The sequence below is a fragment of the Lagenorhynchus albirostris genome, chromosome X (genome assembly GCF_949774975.1).
Source record: "Lagenorhynchus albirostris chromosome X, mLagAlb1.1, whole genome shotgun sequence".
NCBI lineage: Eukaryota > Metazoa > Chordata > Mammalia > Artiodactyla > Delphinidae > Lagenorhynchus > Lagenorhynchus albirostris.
This window is the reverse complement of record NC_083116.1, coordinates 23,476,102-23,492,725: the sequence shown is the minus strand read 5'-3', so window position 1 is coordinate 23,492,725 and position 16,624 is coordinate 23,476,102. Positions and strand designations below refer to the sequence as shown.

The following is a 16,624-nucleotide window of genomic DNA, read 5'->3' as shown; positions in this document are numbered from 1 at the left end:
TTTATATTAGCCAAATGCTCGCTTCTCTTTCTCTCTCTCTCTCTTTCATTTTCTTCCTCTCTCTCTCATCTGTTTCTCTCTCTCTGCACTGTTGGCACAAATGACAAGCATCTACTGTGCATAGTTATTATACATTCCCTCAGATTCCTTGCTTATTAAACTTAAAGGGTATGTAGGATGGTAATTGCCACTTAATCTGCACTCTGTTTTGGAGGAAAGAAATTAACATATATTTATTTTGCAAATACAGCAGTGGCTAAAATCGAACTGATTTCACAAGACACTTTTCCTTATTTTAATGCAAACAACTGTGACAAATTTTAATATATCTCAAAAAACTCTAAAAGAGAAAATACATCATACAGTGATATTTTCCATTTTCTATCTTTTGTTTAAAGGAAACTAGTCCTATTTCTTATGACATGTTAGGCCTCAGATAATAGTATATAACTTTAAAATATCAAGTTTTTTTTAATGAAGACATACTATCTTTTGTTTACAAATAAAATATAAAAACCCAGTTGCTTCTAATGGTATAATTCTGTACAGTTTTATTCAACACATTTATTTTGCAAATAAAATCTACAAATCTACACATCTAGTTAGGAGGTTCTAATAGTGAAAAAAAAAAGGCAAAAATCCCTTCCATGCATTAATATTTCACTGGGCATTTGGTTGGATGTGGCTGAGTCATTCAGTTAGGACAGAGTTTGAAAGGAGGAGCTTGGTCAAGCTGCTGTGTAAAGCAGGCAGTGATCTTGTTGATGTAAACACTATACAGAGCATCTTCAGGAGGAGTGAGAACAGGTGTGGCTCTCCTACTACACAGTGATCAGGTGTAATAGCTGCCATGAGGGTGATATCAGGCATCTAATTAACATCCCTACAACTATCTCATCACCCATGGTTAATGGGCAATGTTTCCCTTGGATGGATATCCTATAGAGGTACACTCGCAATTGTGGTAGACTGCCAGAAGCATCTGCTTATTTGGAGAGATTTTAATGGGTGTGATTCCCACACTTACCTGCCCATTGGCATTGACCACCATGCCCTCCACTGGTGCCGACATACTGGCTAATCCTGTCCAGTCGAACCAGGTGTCAAATCCATAAGACATTAGTAAGGTTTCTTCTACCAGTAAGCCATAGACCATTGGTCAGACTGCTGCAAAAGAAGAAAAACAATGATAAATAACTCTTCTTCTGTTGCTTGGCAATATGATATCTTTATTTGAAAATTCTCAGTGGAATATGGCAGAAATAATATCCTCACAAAAAGAAAAGCCCGTGGCACATTGTAATGCTTTTTGTTATCATTTCCATTCCCTTAATAGATAGGAGTAAAAGGTACTGGTTTTGTGAAGAGAGGAGAACCTGCATGCCCAATGTACAAGCTAGTCAGGATTTGGATAACAGTGCAATTATTCAAGATGGAAAAGGAAAACATCAGCAAAACACTGATGTTGAAGGGGAAGTAAGGAAAACCCTGAATAGATTAAAAGGACACACAGAAGAAGAACCAAATGCAACACCATTGTAGGTACTTCAAAGAACTCTTCATCATGATGAAGAAGTCCTATTAATGCCACCAGAAAGAAACTCATTGAAGAAGTCATTGCATGGAAATGAAATTCCAGAGTAGTATAAAGTGACCAGACATGGAGAATGATTTCTTATGCACGATTCTGGTGCTCAAGATGAGGAAAGAATTCTTATTTACACAACTTTGACAATATTCAATATTTAAGTGACAGTACATTATTCAGTGATAGCACCTTCAAGACGGCACTAATACAGTTCATTCAGTTATCTACTGTGCATGGTGTAGTATTAGGTTATACTATGTCATTGATTTATGCACTAAAAATGAAAAAGCAAGAGGATGCTTACATACATATATACATACATATATATATATGAAAGTACTTACATTTGCATGGAAAAGAAATCTCAACATTAATCTTTCATTGTGTATGATGGATTTCAAGGTTGCAAATATGAATGCGATTCAACTGTTCCTACCAAACGCCCAAGTAAAAGGATACTTATTTCACTTTTCATAGTCATTGTGGTGAAAAACATCTTCTTTGAGTCTAACACGAGAGTACACAACAATGAAGACTAACACCAGTACATGAGCATCCATGATGTTTGGACTTCCATTTATGCCTTTGGAAGATGTAAATGAAACTTTTGAGTACATTGTGGAGAATGCAGAAGAATATTTAGATGACCTAATGAATTATATCCTTGGAAGTCATGGCAGAAGCAGAGGAAGAGCAGAAGTTCCAAGATTTCTGCCAAAAACTTGGAATGTTTATATATCAGTACTGAATAGCAATCACAGGACAAATGATGCTGTGGAAGACTGGCATAGCAAATTTCAAAGCTAATGGTAGTGCATCATCCTTAAATTTGGAGATTTATTGGAGTGTTAAAAGATGAACATCAAACGAACAAGTTATCACCCAGGTTCTTGGTGGTCACACTCAAATACAACCACCAACTTCATGACGATACCAACAAAATCAAATTCTTATAACTGAAATTGTTAACAGATATAACAAATATAAAGCTGATAATCAAGTTGATATATACTTGAGATCAGTTGCTCATTGACTTAAGACTAACCCTGCTAAACTTCATGATGAAGAAGAACAAAAATAAATGTGAAGTCCAAAATTTATCAGGAATTAACAATAAAAATAATGTAAATAAAACTCTAATGAAGTTAAATGTTTGCATTATTTAATGAATCATGGACCAAATATCTCACAGACGTTTTGGACAGGACCAAATTTTAAAGACCTTTTCGTGTGGACCAGATGTCTCAATGGGCATTTTGGACAGGGCCAAATGTCCTACAAGCTTTCAAATAAGTTATCTAAACCTATACATGGCTGTAGTTTAAGTACTATTATTATCATTACCAATGAGTAAAGTAAGGTTCATAAAATTTCAGTAGCTTGATAATAAGCTGCTAAGCATAGGTAATAAGTTGTGTAAGCAAAATTAGAAACTAGTATTTGGTGTTTGACTTTCCAGCATGGGTATTTTGACACTGGGATCCCAGAGTTTCAGAGCCACATGGTTATGTGACTGGATAACAAGTTTTGAGATTTCAAGTCTCTTTTTGTCTTACTTATACCAGATGCTAGCCAGACTCTATGTTTGAAACTTTCTCAATAACTCTTGGTTCTCAATTACTCAATCATACTTCTTGCCTTTCTTTCATTTAACTCGGAACCCAAGTTACCTAGGATAGGGAGGAACCTGAAACAGCAACTCCCGATGGCCAATAACAAAAGATGGTTTAAAGTATATATGGGACTCCAGGCAGGGACACCTCGTTGATTAATTTTGAAGATTACCTGTGGAAACACTTATGTTAAGGGCAAATGGAAACTTGTCTTCTCATTCCAAAGTAGCTTCTGATGTTTAGTACTATATAGAAATTTTTAGTACAGATATTTCAGAGACATTTTAGAGTTTCAGTTTGTATTTCATTTGTTTTATCTCAGAACTACATGAAATTCAGGAGATAAATTTATACCTATATTGTTTCAGTCTATAGTCCTAACACCATTTTAATTGAAATATCAGTATTACAATAGCCCTATTATCCTATTTATTAACTATTCTCTAGAAGTTTATATTTTTTCACATATCCAATATATCATACTGAAAATAGTTAATTATATTCTCATCCAGTTATCTTTGCAGCCTCCTGACATAAAAACCTGCTATGATTTGCATGAATTTTGTTCCCTCTGGACTTTACTGTCAAGTACTCTTGACAATTTCTATTTCTTATCTCATATAACCATACTATTTGGTCACTTTAGCATCTTCATTACTAAAACCTTTATCCTGTTTCTTTTCACCAGCCACTCGCATTGCATCCCCAAAGCCAATTCTCACTCCTTTGGTGTTACCTATGAGCCTGTGGCAGAGACTGGCTAACTACTGACCAAAATGATTGCTTTCCATTTTGACTGGATTTCTGCTAGATTGAATTTCTCAGCCTCTTGTGCAGTTAGGTCTAGCCAATGGAATGTGAGCAGAAGTAGTGTATGCCACCCCTAGGTTTGATCTATAGAATCCTCCATACAATCTTTCATTCTTTCCCTTTCTTTCCATCCAGAGACCCTGAGAACTTAGACAAACACATGAAGGAATGAACTTACACCCATGAATGACTATGAAAGCATAATTCTCATTCCCTCATAGTGCATATTGTCACAGTGGCTAGTACTTATTAAGCATTCTACAAATATCTATTTTGATCATTGAACCAGGCCATATCTTTAAAGCATTTCCTTTTCTCTTCTACCTCTTAGGGCTACTGAAAGAGATAACTCATAGATTGGTAATGTTTAATTATTTCAGTTTTCATTAATTTTCTTTTTTGGTTCTCTACCACCATTACATTATATTATATTGTCTTAGGGAAGATAGTTTTGTGTTGATATCTTGGGCTTACCTATAATCTTCATGAATGTGGATGTCCAAATCTCTCCCCAGATTTGTGAAGTTTTCAGCCATTATTTCTTTAAATAAGCTTCCTTCCCCTTTCTTCTTCTCCTCTCCTTCTGGGACTCCAATAATGCATAGATTATTTCTCTTAATGATATCTCATAGTTTATGTAGGCTTTCTTCACTCTCTTCCTTCTATCCTTCCTTCCTTCCTTCCTTCCTTCCTATCTTCCTTCTTTCCTCCCTCCCTCCCTCCCTCCCTCCCTTCCTTCCTTCCTTCCTTCTCTGACTGGATAATTGCAAAGAACCTGTCTTCTACTTAACAGATCCTTTCTTCTGCTTGATCCAGTCTGCTGTTGATGTTCACTATTGCTTTTTTGTTTTTTCATTTTATTCATTGTATTCTTCAGCTCCAGAATTTTTGTTTCTTTTTTTTAAGATTTCTGTGTCTTTATTGAACTTCTCAGTTTATTCATGTATTGTTTTCCTGATTTCACTGAACTGTCTTTGTATTTTCTTGTAGTTCACTGAGTTTCCTTAAGACAACCATTTTGAATTCTTTATCAGGAAAATTAAAGATCTCCATTTCTTTGTTTTGGTTACTGAGAAATCATGTCCCTTTGGTGGTGTCATGTTTCCTTGATTTTTCATGTTTCTTGAATTCTTGCATTGCTGTGCTCGCATTTGAAGAAAGCACTCACCTCCTCCATTCTTTACAGACTAGCTTTGGGAGTAAAATTCCTTCCATCAGCCCTGTTGGAATTCTGAGGGTCTTCTCAGACCTTTTCTGTGGGTGCTCTTGCTCCAGAGTTCTCATTCCCTCCTGTGGCTGAATTATTAAGCTTGTATGCTTTCGCTCAATCCTGCAAACCCAGGCCAGGTACTGAGAGCATCCCTCTTTCTTTCCCTAGAGTGTTACTGAATGCTCAAGTTTGTGTAATTTCTCCCAGTCCAACGTACTTTGACCAGCTTTCTGTGTACGCTCACTACCCATTTGCAAAACCTTGCTCTTGCTGCCATTGGGCACGTGCACAGAGATCCAGCCATGGAGTGGGAGATGTGTGCAGGTGAGCCGTATAGAGCTTTGAGTGTGTCCATGGCCAGTGGAAGAATCTACAGACATTGCATACCCAGTAGCTTGTAGTCAGACTTCCTGATGGAGTCTGCAAACTGGTCAGCAAGATCTGTGTTACTTTGATGACCCCTGAGAGCCCTATCTGCTGTTCTCCCACCTGCTTTCTGCTTTCCAGTCACACAGCACATGTCAGTATTCTGAATGGGGTGAGAAACAAATGAGTCTCTCTGGTAGCATCCCACATAGCTGGGGAATCTGGGTGGTCATTCACATGCTTTCATTTCCCCCCACAGGGAAATTGTGGGCTAAGTAGGTCTCTCTGGTCCTAAGCTGTACCACCTTGGAGGAGGGTGATGTGAGTAAAGTGAAACTTCCTCTTATTCTCTTCAGTGGTCTAATCTTGCTTTTTTTTCTTTTGGCTCCAGTGGTGTTCTTATACTTCTCTGCTGGACTCCTGGACTTTCAAAAAGACTCTCTTATCCATGGGTGATTGTTTAAATCAGTGTTCCTTGGGGAGAAGATTGTAGAAAACTCTTATTCTGCCATGATGATGACATAACTCTTAACTTTTTTCCTGGTATTCCTTATACAGAAGTTTCTATCTGCAAGGTGAACTCTGTCCACATTTCTGTCTCCATCTTACTTTGTAAATATGAAAATAACATGTGCATGGATTATTTTCTTTTTCACTATTATTTATTTTTATAAACCTGACTTATTGATATATTTTATTTAATCACAAGTATTGGCAGACATTAACAGGGCTGATGATTCCAGTTAACACTTATCTCTCACTTCTTTGACTCTAATGCATCTATTGTTTCTGTTACTCAAATAGTACCTTATTAAGCAGCATTATTAATAACTGATATATTCGAAATAATTGGTGTACATGAAATCAGATTATAAACACATTAGGTGGAGGTGCCTAATTTTTTGTTACTTTAGTTTAAGTTAGGATAGCACTATTATATTTCCAAAACACTTAGTATACTGCTGAACACATAGTAACAACTCAATTAATCATTGTTGATTGATTACAAAACAGATATTTAAGATCACCACAATGATGTGGGAAACAAGAGAGTTAATTGTGTGCGTCTCCTTGAGAAAAACTTTTATATTTTCTAAGACAGCAAATATGTGTTGCTAAGATATCATGGAGTCTTCAAACATGGAAGAGTAAATAGGAAAAGAAAATGGTAAAAGTTGCTAGTAAATCTTCCTGACCCAAGGCTTTAGTTAGTTATATGTAGTAGTTTTTCTTGCCAATATTGAAGAATGTTAGAGACTCTAAGTTAGAAACTACACATAGAAAAGTAAAAAAAAAAATTGTGTTCAAATCAAGCTCTGCCACCTATTGTGAATGTGGGCGTTCTCTTAAGTTTCCTGAGCCTCAATTTTCTCATTTATAAAATATGAAATGCCACCTACACCTACAATTAAATGAGATGAGGAATGTCCCATTCAGGGTTAATATAGAAATATTTTCAAGTGGTTTTATGGTGCAAGTGTTGCTTACTTTCTACCAAAGATATAGGAAATTATTATTTATTTCATAAAATAATCATTAATTTTAAATATGGATTTCTAATAATATTTCTTTAAGTGCTTTTAAAAATCAGTGTGCTTCACTTTTTTGGTTTATGTAACCATTTGAGGAACATGGTTATATATATTTTGAATGTGTGGAATTTTAAATACAAATTTACACATTTTATGAAATAAAGTAATAGCTGGTTCAGAGTAACATTTCTCTTTCAGTTATTTAGACATAATCTTAATAAAGTGTACTTATAAAAAGAAATGTCTTTGAACTACAAAATAAATAGGCTTCTACGTACATCTATGGAAAACATTTTATAAATTAAATGTTATGATCTAACTAGGAGATAATCCAGGGAAGGTAAATCTAACCAACACATGAACCTTTTTGGGGGCAGAAAAGCCATCTCAGGTTCAATTCAATCAGAGAGCATAGGTAATTTCCCTAAGATTCCATCCAGAAATCATCTTGCCTCTAGTTCTACAAATTACTAATTTCAGAGACATTATGTGGAAAGCTTCACAGACTCCAAATTTGGGTAGTAAGGTAAGTAATTACCAAAATATTAATGTGCCACAGAGAAACGATTTAGGTTATTGATGTGGTCTGGCTATACACGTTTGAATTTCTCCTTTCCACAAGAAAAGGAAATCACTGTGTAGCACTGATTCAAAATATACTTGAATGTATTATGTATAGTAAATCCAATTCAATTCAATTTAATGAAGATATACTATGCCAAAGTTGCGTGTATTTAAAAAAATGTAAAATGAATCCCTGTCCTCAAGAAGCCTATAATTATACTAATAATTATAATACAAAGGAAATACTTTAGGTATAACAGGAGAAATAGAAATGCTGCAGTATCACTCTGGGAATTTAAAGGAGAAGAGTGAGACTGAGAGAGAGAGAAAATTACTAATAAGATTAAAAAGGGCTTCGTGAAAAAGGTGACAGAGAAAAGACTGTAAACCTAGTAAACTTTTCCATCTTAGATATCTTAGATGTTTTCAAGTATAGGATAGACCAGTGTTATTCAAACCATTATATAGAACCCTTGATTAAATTTCAATTTGAATTTTATCATTTAAAATATATTTTTACTATTTAAAAATAAGATACAAACTCAAATGTATTATAGGTCTACATTTAGAATTCTGGAGACAACCAAAGTATTAATATGTGTTTTCAGATGAGGAATTTTTTTTCATACATGAGAATAAAATCTATTGTAGCATCTTTGTGAATACATCTGAACTTCTTATGAATAGCATCAATTTAAACTTTTCTAATTCTTGTATCAATTTAGGAATTGTCTTTTTCATCTAAACTTTCAAATATGTTGGCATCAAGTTGTTTATAATATTCTTTTATGGTTTTTAAAAATATCTGTAAGTCCTATGTGAAGTTTCTTTTCTTTATTTGCTCTCTCTTTCTTTGTCTCCCTCTGTGTGTGTGTGTGTCTCTCTCTCACATCATAATGGATTTAAACTAGAAATAAAAAACAACAAGATAGCTGGAAATTCCCAAAATAATTGGAGATTAAACAACATAACACACTGCTAAATTGCTAAATAACACATGGATCAAAGAAGAAATATCAAGAGACGTTTAAAAAACATTTTGAATTAAATGAAAATGGGAAAACAACTTACTGAAATTTGTGAGCTGCAGTGAAAGCAGTGCTTAGAGGGAAATTTTTAGCATCGAATGTACCTATTGGAAAAGAAGAAAGATCTAAAATGAATAATTTACCCTTCCACCTTAGGAAACTAGAAAAAGAAGATAAAATTAAATCCAAAGTAAGAAAAAAAAATAAATATTAGAGCAGAAATCAATGAAATTTAAAACAGGAAATCAACAGAGAAGATCACAAAACCTAAAGCTGGTTCTTTGAAAACATCAATAAAATTGATAAGTCTCTAGCCAGATTAACCAATAAAAAGAGAATATAGAAATTGTTAATATCAGAAATTAAAAAGGGACATCATTTCAGATTCATTGCAAAGTAAAAGGATAATAAAGGAATATTATGAATAACTCAATCCCCACAAATTTGAAAATGTAGATGAAATACCAGTTCCTAGGAAGAGACAATCTACCAAAACTCACACAGGAAGATATAGACAATGTGAAAAGGTCTATATCTATTGAAGAAATTGAATCAATAATTAATAACCTTCCAAAAACAGAAAGCAGTAGGCCCAGAAGTGTTATTTAAGTGTTTGGTAGCTGAAATCTACCAAACACTTAAAGAAAAAATTATACTAATTCTCTACAAGCTCTTTCAGAAGATAGAAGCAGAGGGAATACTTCCTAATTCATTCCATGAGGCCAGCATTATCCTAATAGCAAAACCAGAAAAAGATGTTACAAAACATCTTTTATAACTACAAAAGGAAAACTACAGACCACTCTCTCTCCTGAACACAGATGCAAAAATCCTCAACAAAATATCAGCAAATAAAATTCAATAATGAATAAAAATATTTATATACCACAAACAAGGTATCCAAGTATGCAAGATTGGTTAAAAACTTAAAAATCAACCAATGAAATCCATTGCATCAACAGACTAAAGAAGAAAAATAACATGTTTATATCAATACATGCAGAAAAAGCATTTGGCAAAATCCAACACACATTCATGATAAAAAACATCTCAGCAAAGTTGGAATAGAGGAGAACTTCTTTAACTTGATGTTAAAAATCTACAAAAAACCCCAACAGCTAACATACTTAATAATGAGAAATTTGAAGCTTCCTACTAGGATCAAGAACAAGACAAGGATATCCACTCTCACCAATGCTTTTCACACCATACTGGAAGACATAGAAAATGCAATAAGAAAAGGAAATAAAAGGTACACAGATTGGGAAGGGAGAAATAAAACTGTCTTTTCTTGCAAATCACATGATTGTCTATGTAGAAAAGTATTCTACATACAAAATTCAACAGCTTTCTTATATACCAGGAATGAAAAAATGGAATTTGAAATTAAAAACTCAGTACCATTTATATTGGCACCCCCAAAGATGAAATGCTTAGGTATAAATATTTAGGTATAGATAAAATATGTGCGAGATATATGTGATGAAAACTACAAAACTGTGATGAAAGATATCAAAGAACTAAATATATGGAGCGATATTTCATGTTCATGGATAGGAAGACTCAATATTGTCAAAATGTCCATTCTTCCCAACTTGATCTATAGATTCAATGCAATACCAATCAAAACCCCAGGAAGTTATTTTGTGGATATTGAATTATTGATTCTAAAGTTAACATGGAGAGGAAAAAGACCCAGAATAACCAACTCAATATTGAATGAGAAGAACAAAATCAGAAGGACACTACCAGACATTAAGACTTAGTATATGAGTCACTTTGCTGTACAGAAGAGATTGACACAACATTGTAAATCAACTATACTTCAATAAAAAAGGAAAATTAAAAAAGACTTAATATAAAGCTACAGTAATCAAGACAGTATAGTATTGGAAAAAGAAAAGACATATGGATCAAAGGAATAGAATAGAGAGCATATAAGTAGGCCCACATAAATAGTTATGTCATCTTAGATAAAGGAGAAAAGTCTTTTCATCAAATGGTGCTGGAAAAACTGGACATATGCATGCGCACACACACACACACACACACACACGAAAGAAACTAGACACAGACATTACACCTTTAATAAAAATTAACTCAAAATGGATCACAGACCTAAACGTAAAATGCAAAATTATAAAATTACTAGAAGATAACATAGGAGAAAACCTAGATGACCTTGGGTATGATGATGCCTATTTAGACACAACATCAAAGTCATGACCCATGAAAGATATAATTGATAAGCTGGACTTCATTAAAAATTTTTTAAAAATCTGGTCTGTGATAGACAATGTCAAAGAAATTAGAAGACAAGCAACAGACTGGGAGAAAATATTTGCAAAAGACACATCTGATAAAGGACTGTTTTTGAAAATATACAAAGAACTCTTAAAACTCAATGGTAAGAAAATGAACAGCCAGATGTTTTTTTAAATGGGCAAATGAACTAAACAGATACATTACCAAAGAAGATATACAGATAACAAGTAAACATATGAAAAAATGCTCAATATTATATGACATTAGTGAATTCCAAATTGAAACAACAATGAAATAGAATTACACATCTTTTAGAATGGCCTAATTCAAAACACTGACAACCCCAAATGCTGGCAAGGATTTGGAGAAACAAGAACTCTCATTAATTGATTCTGGGAATGCAGAATGTTGCAGCCACTTTACAAGACATTTTGATATTCTTTCAAAACTAAACATATTCTTACCACATGATCCAGCAATTGCACTCCTTGGTATTTACTCAAGTGAATTGAAAACTTATATCCATACAAAGCATGTACATGGATATTTATAGCAGCTTTACTTGCCAAAACTTGGAAGCAACCAAGATTTCCCTTAATAGGTGAATGGAAAATTAACTGTGGTACATCCAGACAGTATAATATTACTCAGTGCTAAAAATAAAACAGCTATCAAGCCATGAAAAGACATGGAGGAAACTTAAATGCATATTACTAAGTGAAAGAAGCCAATCTAAAAAGGCTACCTACTGTATGATTCCAACTATATGACATTCTGAAAAAGAAAACTCTGGAGACAGTAAAAAGATTAGTAGATGCCAGGTCTTAGTTGGCAGGGGAGGTTGAAGAGACAGAGGATTGTTAGGGCAGTGAAATGATTCTGTATGATACTACATTGGGAGGGTGCATGTAGTTAGTTATACATTTATTCAAACCCATAGAATGTACAGCAAGAGTGAACCTGAATGTAAATTATGGACTTTGAGGGATAATGATGTATCAATGTAGGTTCATTGGTTCTAACAAATGTACCACTGTGGGGTGGGATGACCATATTGGGAGAGTTTGTGCATGTGTGGAGACAGGGAGTATATGGGAATTCTTTGTACTTTCTGCTCAATTTTGCTGTGAACCTAAAACTGTTCTAAAAAATAATGTTTATTAATTTTAAAAAAGAAACATGGAAATCCTGGAACTGAGAAATAAAATATTTCAAAATAAGAACTCAATAGATGGGTTTAACAGCAGATTAGACACAATTAAAGAAATGATTTGTGGGTACAGATTAAATCATTGACAGAAACAAAAAAGAATGAAAACCCAGGAGAAAAAATAAGATGCATATAGGACAAGACAAAATGTTCTAAATACTTGTAATTAGTGTCCCAGTGGTGAGGAAAGACTGGGGAAGAAGCAATATTGGAAAACAAAATAGCTGATGGATTTCTAGAACTGATGAAAGTTATCAAGCCACAGATTCAAGAAGTAACACAAACCCAAATAGGATCACATAAAGAAAACTTTAACTAGCTGAATCATATTAAAACTCCTAAGTATCAAAGATAAAGAGAAAATGTTAAAAGCAGCTGGAGAAAAAAAGACAGTAATCCCAAAGGAGGGAAAATAACTCTGATAGTTGACTCAACAACATAAATTTTGATAGCCAGTAGACAGTGGTCTGATCTCTTCACAATCCTGAAAGAAAGTAACTGCCAATCTATAATCCCATATCCAGAAAAATATAGTCTTCAAAAAGGAGAGCAATTTAAAGATATTTTCACACCTGCACCAAATGAAATACTGAAGTCTTTTTTGAAGGAAAGTGATCCCAGATGGAAGCATGTTAAGATGTATTTTATGATCCAGAATGTGTTCTATCTTGAAAACTGCTCCACATGAGCTTGAGAAGAATGTGTAATCTGCTATTGCTGGGTGAAATAATCTATAAATGTCAATTGTATCCAGCTATATAATGTTGCTGTTAAGTTCCATTCTGTCCTTACTGATTTGATTTTCTGCCTGCTGGATCTGTCCATTTCGGATAGAGAGATGTTAATGTCTCCAGCTACAATAATGAATTCATCTATTTCTCCTTGAAGCTCTCTAAGTTTTTGCCTCGCATATTTTGATACACTGTTGTTACCACATATACATTAAAGATTGTTTGTCTTCCTGGAATATTGACCCCTTTATCATTATATAATGCCCCTCATTTTCTCTGATAATTTTCCTTGTTCTGAAGTCTGTTCTGTCTGAAATTAATATAGCTATTCCTGCTGTCTTTTGATTAGTGTTAGCATGGTATATATTTCTCTAGCCTTTTACTTTTAATCTATATGTGTCCTTATACAGGCATACCTTATTTTATTGTGCTTTGCTTTATTCCACTTTGAAGATGCTCTGTTTTTTACAAATTGAAGTTTTGTGTCAACCCTTTGTCAAGCAAATCTATTGTCACCATTTTTCCAACAGCATTTCCTCACTCCATGTCTCTGTCACATTTTAGTAATTTTTGCAATATTTCAAACCTTTTTGTTTCCCTAAAGTTTGAAATATACTTTTACAACTAATCCACATACGTTTCCAAATAACACTATAACTCTTCCAAATAACGCTGTAACTCTTCACCAATAAGATTCCTAATATCTTCCTCCCATCCTTTGTATCTTTGGTGTCATTCATTTCACTTATAGATAAGCATCCTTATATATATATATATATATATATATATATATATATATATATATACACACAAATTATGTATATATACACACAATTATATATAAAGTTGTTATTCTTCACTTTTGAACGATAATTTTGCAAGTTACATCATTCTAGGTTGGTGGGGCTTTTTTCCCCTTCAATACTTAATTTTACTCTACTCTTTTCTCGCATGCATGGTTTCTGAGAAGTTGGATATAATTCTTATCTTTGTTCCTTTGTCTTCTCTCAAGATTTTTCTTTATCTTTGATTTTTTTAAATTTAAATATGATATGCCTAGTTGTAGGGGTTTGCTTTTATTTATTTATTTGTTTATTTATTTAGTATTTATCCTGTTTTGTGTTCTCTGAGCTTCCTAGATCTGTGATTTGGTGTCTTAACATTAATTTGGGTAAATTTTCAATCATTATTGCTTCAAATATTTCTTCTGTTCCTTCCTTAATTTCTTCTTCTAGTATTCCCATTACACATATGTTATACCTTGTGTAGTTATCCCACAGTTCTTTATTTTGTTCTTTTTTCCCTTTGCTTCTAAGTTTTGGAAATTTCTGTTGTCATTTCCTTAATTCAAAGATTCTTTCCTCAGCTGTGTTCAGTCTACTAGTGAGCCTATCAAAGGAATTCTTTACCTCTGTTAGTGTTTTTGAACTCTAGTATTTCTTTTTGATTCTTAGACTTTCTCTCTGCTTATATTATCCATCCGTTTTTGCATGTTTTCTACTTTTTCCATGAAAGCCTTTAGAATATTATTCATAGTTTTAAAAAAATTCCTGGTCTGATAATTCAACATTCCTGCCACATCTGACTCTGGTTCTGATTCTTGGTTAATCTCTTCAGACTGTGTATTTGCCTTTTAGTGTGCCTTTTAATTTTTGTTGAAAGGGGACATTATGTAGTGGGTAAAAGGAATTGCAGTAAATCAGTCTTTAGTAATGCAGTGATAAGGTGTTGGGGGAGGGGAAGAATTTTATAGTCTCATGATTCTGTCTTAGTTTTTTGGTGAGCTATGCTCCTGGACTATGAACTTGACCAGTGCTTCTCAGTCTCCTCCCTTAGATGGGGCAGGATGGCTAAAGGGAGCTGAAGTTGGGCAAGTCAGGTTGGTTAGGCTCTAAAAAAACCTCAGTAAATTAGGCTTTGGCTAAATAGTTTTTCCCAAGGGCAGACTTTATTAAGAACAGAATGATATGGCATACTTCAAAATGGTTCCTTTTTCCCTTCCCCTGCCAGAAGCATGAGGAAAATTTTCTCCAGTATTCACTGTGAGGGGGTCCCTCTATGACTAGGTCCCCCTGGAGTTTTTATCTCTCAGACTTGTACATACTGAGCCTCCAGCACTTCATTCATTACAGTTCAGGTTTTCCTATCCTGGCACTGGTTCCTGTGGAGGTTTCTGCTCCTTGGTTTCTGTTCTGGTATGTAGTGATTCTCTGTATCCGCCTGTGTTTCCTTCCAGTTTGGGGGGCAGCGATTTGCTTGTGACCTCACTTTTCTGATCAACCTAAGAAGAGCTGTTGATGTTTCAGTTTTTTTTTGTTTTTTTTATTTATTTATTTATTTTTTTTACATCTTTATTGGGGTATAATTGCTTTACAATGGTGTGTTAGTTTCTGCTTTATAACAAAGTGAATCAGTCATACATAAACATATGTTCCCATATGTCTTCCCTGTTGCGTCTCCCTCCCTCCCACCCTCCCCATCCCACCCCTCCAGGCTGTCACAAAGTACCGAGCCAATATCCCTGTGCCATGCGGCTGCTTCCCACTAGCTATCTACCTTACTGCGTTTGTTAGTGTGTATATGCCCATGACTCTCTCTCGCCCTGTCACAGCTCACCCTTCCCCCTCCCCATAACCTCAAGTCCGTTCTCTAAGAGGTCTGCGTCTTTATTCCTGCTTTACCCCTAGGTTTTTCATGACATTTTTTTTTCTTAAATTCCATATATATGTGTTAGCATACGGTATTTGTCTCTCTCTTTCTGACTTACTTCACTCTGTATGACAGACTCTAGGTCTATCCACCTCATTACAAATAGCTCAATTTCGTTTCTTTTTCTTTTTTTTTTTTTTTCTTCTTTGTGAGGAGGTTTTTAATTATGAAAGCAATTTAGGGCAATTTAGATTTGTTATTTCTTCTTGTATCCATTTCTCTTTGAGTCAGTTTTTCAAGGCATTTGTTCATTTTCCCTAAGTGGTTGAATTTTTTTTTTTTTAACATCTTTATTGGGGTATAATTGCTTTACAATGGTGTGTTAGTTTCTGCTTTATAACAAAGTGAATCAGTCATACATAAACATATGTTCCCATATGTCTTCCCTGTTGTGTCTCCCTCCCTCCCACCCTCCCCATCCCACCCCTCCAGGCTGTCACAAAGCACCGAGCCAATATCCCTGTGCCATGCGGCTGCTTCCCACTAGCTATCTACCTTACTACGTTTGTTAGTGTGTATATGCCCATGACTCTCTCTCGCCCTGTCACAGCTCACCCTTCCCCCTCCCCATAACCTCAAGTCCGTTCTCTAAGAGGTCTGCGTCTTTATTCCTGCTTTACCCCTAGGTTCTTCATGACATTTTTTTCTTAAATTCCATATATATGTGTTAGCATACAGTATTTGTCTTTTTCTTTCTGACTTACTTCACTCTGTATGACAGACTCTAGGTCTATCCACCTCATTACAAATAGCTCAATTTCGTTTCTTTTTATGGCTGTGTAATATTCCATTGTATATATGTGCCACATCTTCTTTATCCATTCATCCGATGACGGGCACTTAGGTTGTTTCCATCTCCGGGCTATTGTAAATAGAGCTGCAATGAACATTTTGGTACATGACTCTTTTTGAATTTTGGTTTTCTCAGGGTATATGCCCAGTAGTGGGATTGCTGGGTCATATGGTAGTTCTATTTGTAGTTTTTTAAGGAACCTCCA

At 34.5% G+C, this 16,624-nt stretch overlaps 1 long non-coding RNA gene across 1 annotated transcript; it reads right to left on the bottom strand.

Annotated features, from left to right (window-relative positions):
* Window positions 1-1,035: 1,035 nt before the first annotated feature.
* LOC132513451 (uncharacterized) lies at window positions 1,036-11,470 on the bottom strand. The gene is made up of 3 exons (XR_009538479.1): window positions 11,441-11,470; window positions 8,755-8,815; window positions 1,036-1,167 (listed from the first exon to the last, which is right to left on the bottom strand). It is a non-coding gene; the product is annotated as an uncharacterized LOC132513451 (long non-coding RNA).
* Between the last annotated feature and the right edge of the window lie 5,154 nt (window positions 11,471-16,624).